Source organism: Chrysochloris asiatica, unplaced genomic scaffold (assembly GCF_000296735.1).
Source record: "Chrysochloris asiatica unplaced genomic scaffold, ChrAsi1.0 scaffold00008, whole genome shotgun sequence".
Lineage (NCBI taxonomy): Eukaryota > Metazoa > Chordata > Mammalia > Afrosoricida > Chrysochloridae > Chrysochloris > Chrysochloris asiatica.
Window position 1 is genome coordinate 5,760,732 of NW_006408526.1, and position 7,365 is coordinate 5,768,096.

Genomic DNA, 7,365 nt, shown 5'->3' on the forward strand with positions numbered 1-7,365 from the left:
AATGATCTACATCATATCTGGATACAATTCTTCAGATCTTACTCTGTTTGATCCAGATCGCTGTGAATTCAAATGACAAGTTATGATTCTCATAGGCAGTTTGGGATTTCTTTCTTTCTTTTTCTTTTCTACCTTTGAAATGGCATCAGAAAAAAAAAAAAAAAAAGTTGTTTTCTTGTTGTGAGAACAACTCAGCAAAATAAAATTTTGGTTTATTGTTGGAAAATATTGTTTCACACATACATCAAACAGGCCAAAAATAAAAAATGAAATTAACAGCAATTTCATAAACAAAAAAAAGGAAAAGGGATTTTTAATCTTTGGCATTTTGTTACCATCTCAGACAAACCAACTACTTATAATACAGCTAAGTACATTAACAAAAAAATCTTACTGGAATGCTCAAAATGAGATTGCAAATTTGTTGAAGTTGTTTTTGCTTTTTTTTTTTTACTTGTTTTTTGTTTTTTGTTTTTTTCTCCTCTGAGATTATAATGAACCAATTCACATCACAAGCGAAGTTAGAAGTGAGACAGAGAATGCTCCAAAGGCTAGTTTGGCCATCTGAAATCATTAAAAATGGCTGACCACTAACAATATATACAAAAACATAAAATGTAAAGAAAAATTACAAATTTTACTCTTAAAAGTATTTTTAAAGAATAAAGACTTGCCTTAGAAGTTTTGGTTCTTTTTCATCCCCTTCTACAAATTCACGTTGTGATTTTGGTTGGGTTGTGGCCAGCACATTATCTGCAGGTGATGCTGCCCAAAGTAGGCAGGTGGGACTCTCTCTACTGAAAGGTGACTGTGTTTAGATTCTGAGATGGGAAGTGGAGGGTAAATTGGTCATGCTGGCATTTTTTCAGGTTTAACTTTTCCTTTCTGGCTGTCTAGTCATCCTCGTTGGTCTTCTACTTCTTGGCATCAATATCATCACCCTCATTATCTTGAGCTGCCCATTTGCCCATAGCTGCATTGGCCTCCTCATCTTTATTTCCATCTTGCTCCTCACCTTCACCTTTTCCTCTTCCTGCTCCCCACCTTCTTCCTCTTCCTTATCTACCTTGTTGTCAGTCTCCTGTTCCCCATTTTCCTCATTAATGTTTCCATTAATAGGTACGTCTCCTCCATGTTCTGTTTCATCCACAATTTCCTTCTCCTTTAAGTCCTTAGTGGTAATCTCTGAGCTGGTGATCTGATATAGAGGATGACAAATAAAGTGTGAGTTTGAGGATTATGGTGAGCAAGCTTCTAGAGTCTGAGGTGAAGGAATAGGAGCAGGACTGAGGTGGCTGCCACAAACTTGGATCCTGAAGTGGAAAAGTACAAAGATTTATAACAGCCATCAAAAATGTTTTTGAACACTTTTCTTAACATTCTTCTTGTTGTAAAAAGTTAGACACTATTAATATATTGAATTCTATCCCCCCAAAATATGTGTTGCAAATCCTAATCTGTGGTTATAATCTTATTAGAGATGGGCCTTCTTTAATATTGTTATGTCAGTATTATTGTAAGGTGCTGTTTAAGTCAATCTCTTTTAAGATATAAAATAACAGATTAAACAAACAGAAGATATAAGGAGAAGTTAAAAAACTCTGCTACTAGTGTTCAATTTCAAATTTTTACATTGGTCAAATTTGTCTCTAACTCTTTAAGGTGCCTTCAAAAACATGTCCAATCAAAGAATAACTTCCAAAGGGATCTGCTATACCAATTAAATTCAAGGCAGAGAAGCCAGGTTAGAATATTATGGCAAGTGATTTTGGGGTTTCACAAGGGACAATCTTGATAGATTTTCTCAAAGGACACAGGATAATCATGGAGACTTATTATGAAGAAGTTTTAAGAGGGTACCAAGGGATGTCCTATGAGAATTTTGTTGTAAATACTTTGCCCCATTTTCACAACAGACCTAATCTTGATCTTTCAATCTTCTTTTTGTTCACAAAATGTTTAAAAGGAACATTATTTGAGACTTTCAAGTATGCCTTCAGGAGAGGATTGTTGTAGGTTCAAACCTCTGACCTTGTGATTAAGAGTCCAGTGCTTATGCTACAGCCCCACACCTTGAATCCAAGGGAGGTTAGAAGATGGAAGCAATGCCTTCAGAAGTGTATAGGCCTAGATGGAGGAACTGCCAAGAGACAATAGCTTCATATTTTGACATTTTTATTTAATAAAGGTTTCTATGATTTTGTAGCAATATTTTTTGACTTATCCTCATAGACACCATACCCCATAAAGATCACTAAGAACAGACAGAGAGAAGCTGTTAAGAGACAAGCACCTTCCCCTAGAGTCTGCCAAGACAGAAAGACTTCCTCTAGAGCCAGCTCCCTAAACTCTAGCACTAGACAGCTAACAAAGGGTCAGTGGTTCAAACCCACCAGGTGCCCCTCAGAAATCCTATACAGGGTTACTATGAGTCAGAACTGACTCCATGGCACTTAACAACAACAAAGAGTGAGAAAATAATTCTTTTGTTTGTTAAAGCCATACACTTGTGATATTCCTTTTATAGTAGCATTAGATAATTAAGACAGGCAAACTTTTTCCTCTATTTTCTGTCAGTTGTTTTTCATTTTGTTTTGTTGAAAATTTTTATTCCCTTATGTTGTTGTTGTTGTTAAGGACCTCTGGTAGTGTAGTGGTTATGAATTGGGCTGCTAATCTTTAAGTCAGCAGTTTGAAACTACAGCCGTTCCACAGGAGAAAGATGAGCCTTTCTGCTCCCATAAAGATTTACAGCCTCGGAAACCCAGTGCAGGGTCACTATGAGTTGGAACCGACTCCATGGTACTTAACAACAACAATGTTGTTAAGTGCTATCAGTGGGTTCTGACTTCTAGCAAGCCTGCATTGGTTTTCCAAGGCTTTTGGGTTTGAATTTCTGACCTCACAGTTAGCAGTCCAGTGCTTATACTAGTGTCACACCAGGATGCTTTTTTTGCTGTTGTTTAGTGCCATGGAGTCAGTTTTGACTCATAGCAATCCTGTTAGGATTCCAAGGAGCAGCTGGTGGGTTTGAACTGTCAACCTTGTGGTTAGCAATCTTGTGCTTATTCTACAGTATGACACCAAGAATCCTCATAGCACTGACTAGTAGTTCTTTAGGAGTGCTGGTGTGGCACCGTAGGGTAAGCGCTGGACTGTTCACCACAGGTCAGCTGTTCAAGCCCAACACAGGATCTCTGTGATTCCAATAATACAGTGGTTTGCTTACCAGCCTGACCCAGATCTATGTAACACCATATATGATAAAACTATTATAACTCATTGTCATATATACAGTAACACTTCCCTTTCTGTAAAGTGGCTACCGGGGTCTAATATATTATTATGTCAAATTTCAAATTTTAAGATCAATTAAGATTAAACTTTTAGATAGTGGTGCTGACATAGACCGTATAATATATGTTGTTGTTGTTAAGTGACATTGAGCCAGTTTCAACCCATATCAACCCTGTATAGGATTTCCAAGGAGCGAATGATGAGCTTGAACTGTTGAATTGTGGTTCAAACCAGCTTTTAGTCCAGTTCATTAACCCACAGTGCCATGCCAAGACTCCTCTATAATATATAGTCTATCTATTTCAAGTAAATGTAACTTTTCTCCCTGTAGTATGAATGAAGAAAGATGCATTCATTAGATGAATAACCCTATATCACGTTTCTGAAACTGCGGTATTCTGAACTACAAAGGAAAGCAGCTGCTATTCCTAATTTGAGTTTTCAGTAATCCTCTGTCATTCTCCAGAATTTTTCTTTTCTTCTCTTTTTTTTTTTTTCTTCAAGTTTCAAACTTATAAGATATGATAGTTACCACTACTACAATATAATATAGGTCTTATGGATGGCATGACTATCTACAATGTTCCTGGAATATGATACTGTTTTTGATCTATATTGGCTGGGATTGCAGTGGCAATTTCAGAGCCTTGGACTTGGACTTCCAATCACTATATCACTTAAATCAAGTGTCGAAGGATCAATGTGGGATGATTCCAAATATCAGTATTTCAAATTTAATTATATGTTTGGGAACCAAGGAAAATATCATTTGACCCATTGAGAGTCAGGTCTTCATTTATTATCTGAACCCCATATATTTCTACTCTAACAGGGTACTCCCATGAGGCATTGAAACTCCAGGTATCAGTGTCAAGTTGTACACTGTTTCCAACAGTCCATAGAATATTTATATACTCCAATTTCCCTAGTGCATAGTTACATGAATATATGATCATAAATCCCTTTGTGGGGAAATATAGAGAAATTAGGTTTGTATACATTTGATCGTAGGGTGTCAAGAGAATCCATCTGAAGGGGACATGGCCTCTACTTCTGTCAAAGATTTCTGTTCTGAAAATGGACTCACAGTAAGAAATTGACTTGATGGTCATGCTTATTGTGATCATCACTATTAGCCTCTTAATCAGGTATTCTTGATTCGATCTGTTTAAATAGACTGAGAAACAAATACCATTTTTGGCTATCCATTTAGTGTGCTTTTAGGAAAGTTATATTCTGTTAACCATCTACATAGCTCTCAGAGGACAATGCGGCTTGAATGCCATCCCCATCTTTCTGCTTCTTATAATGACTGAACCCAGCTTCTTTGGATGGCTGAACACTGCCTATTGGCTTCTATTTTTCTTATATGTTATTCTCTCCATTACTATCAGTGGCCAATTTCAATAACAGCATCTCTTACCATCATCCGTGGCCTAGTGAATAGAGAAATTATTGTTTGGTTTCACAAAGAAGTTTGTTGTTGTTGTTAAGAGCCATCAAATCAGTTCTAACTTATAGTGACCCTGGATAGAGTTTCCAAGGTACAGTTAGTAGATTTGTACCACCAACTTTATGGTTAGCAATCCAGTGCTTATCCTATACCACCACATCAGGACTCCACAAAGAAACTTGTGTATCTATTAATGCAATGGTAAATGGTGTATCTATGAGATGCACTGGCGAACAAAACCCTCTGGTGCAATAACCAATTTTACAGAGCATGTTAGGCTGGCTTCTGTAGAGATGCAAAGCCAGTGAAATATATATAGAGAAATCAAACAAGCTTTGCTTAAGTGTCCAATATATTAAAAGCAGGCCTCACCCCATCCTTTCAATTGATTGGCTGCTCATAGTCAATCATAGACTTAACTACAACTGTTCATAACCAATCATACTGATGTTAACTACACCTGCTCATAGTCAATCATCATAGAGTTAACTACACCATAGTAGATCTCACCAAACCACTGGGAATCCTGACCCAGTTAAGTTGATACAAAACCTTAGCTATAAAACATAGAAATGTAATCTAACATGATTAATTCCATGAGCCTTTTGATATCTTCTTACTCTGTTTTCTAATGCAATCCTGGTATTTCTATTTCACTTAGTACAGGCCATCACTTTTTCCACTCTCTAAGAGAAACGCTCTGGTAGCACAGTGGTTACGAATCGGGCTGCGACCCACAAGGTCAGCAGTTCAAAACTACCAGCTGCTCCGTGGGAGAAAGATGAGGCATTCTGCTCCCATAAAGATTTACAGCCACGGAAACCCTATAGGGTCACTATAAGTTGGAACCAACTCCACGGCACACAGCCAGCCAAGAGAGACGCTGGTGTGGTGCTGTAGGATAAGCACAGGACTGTAAAGTGCAAGGTTGGTAGGTTAAACTCACCAACTGTTCCACAGAAACCCTACACAAGGTTAATGGCAAGTACCAATAACCAAATAGAGACACTAATAAAGTTTTATCATTGGCTCCTGTTATTCCCACCAAGAATTGAATATTATATCCCAGGACAGTTCTTTTATTTTAGTAAAGTCTCCCTTATTTTATTGACTTGCAAAGGTGTTGGGTTTGTGGATCATAACAAACTATGGATAACACTGCTAAGAATGGGAGTTCAGAACCCTTAATTGTGCTCATGTGGAACATGAAAATAGACCAGGAGGCAGTCTTTCCAACAGAACAATAGGATAATGAATGGTTTAAAATTAGGAAATATGTGTGTCAGACTTAACTTTCACCATACTTATTCAATCTGTATGCTGAACAAAAATTCCCAGATGGTGGACTATATGAGGAAGCGTGCTATATCAGGATTAGGGGAGGGTTCGTGACATAACCTTGCTTGCTGAATGCAAAGAGGACTTAAAACACTTACTGATGAGGATTAAGGAATATAGACTTCAGTAAGGATTATAACTCAATGTAAAGAAAACAAAAATCCTCACAACTGGACCAATAAACAATATCGTGGTAAATGGAAAAAGATAAAGTTCTCAATGATTTCATTCAACTTGGATCCAAAATCAAGACTCAATGAAGCAGCAGTGGGGGAAAAAAATCAAACAACCTGTTGCATTAAGAAAACCTGCTGCAAACAACCCCCTGTGTTAAGAGTAAAAATGTCACTTTGACAATAAAGGTTTACCAGGCCCAAGCCAAGCTATTTTCAATCACCTCATATGCATATGGAAGCAGAGCAATGAATAAGGAATTGTTGTTGTTGTTGTTAAGTGCCATTGAGTTGGGTTCTGACCCATCGCGACCTTGTATAGGATTTCCAAGGAGCAGCTGGTGAACTTGAACCGCAGGCCTCCCGGTTCAAGTGGGCTTTGCAGTACAGTGCATTAACTAACAGCACCACACCAAGACTCCTGAATAAGGAATACAGAAAAATGATTAATGCATTTGAATTACTGTGTTGGCAAAGAATATTGAAAGTGCCATGGAATTCCAGAAGAAAAAACAAATCATCCTTGAAAGAAGGACGCCCAGAATATCCCTGAGAAGCAAAGATTGGGAGACTTCATTTCACCTACTTTAAGCACATTATCAGGAGGGACAAATCCCTAGAAACGAACATCATGTTTGATACAATAGAAGGTCAGTGAAAAAGAAGAAAACCCCCTACAAGATATATTGACACAATGACAGCAACAGTGGACTCAAAATAAAAATTATTGTGCAAATAACTCAATACAAGGTAGTGTTTTGTTCTGTTGTGCATAGGGTCACTGTGAGTCAGAGGAGACTGGGTGGCTACTAACAACAACAGAGCTCTTCTATTCTGATTACTTTTAGAGCCTAAGCTAAAGCTTCCTTGCCCTACAACCACAGGAGATGAGAAACTCTTTGCATACGGTCATATAATTCCTCTGATTTTCACCTTCAATTGAAGGTTAATTGACATCATCTTTTCAGTTTATTGCTCCAGCACACCAATTGGACTTAGCAATAGCCATCTGAATCCAACAATTCCATTGTCTTTATAAATAAAATTTCTCTCATTCAGTAGCGTATTTCCTTCCAACAGAATACATCCAAATTCACCCCAAGT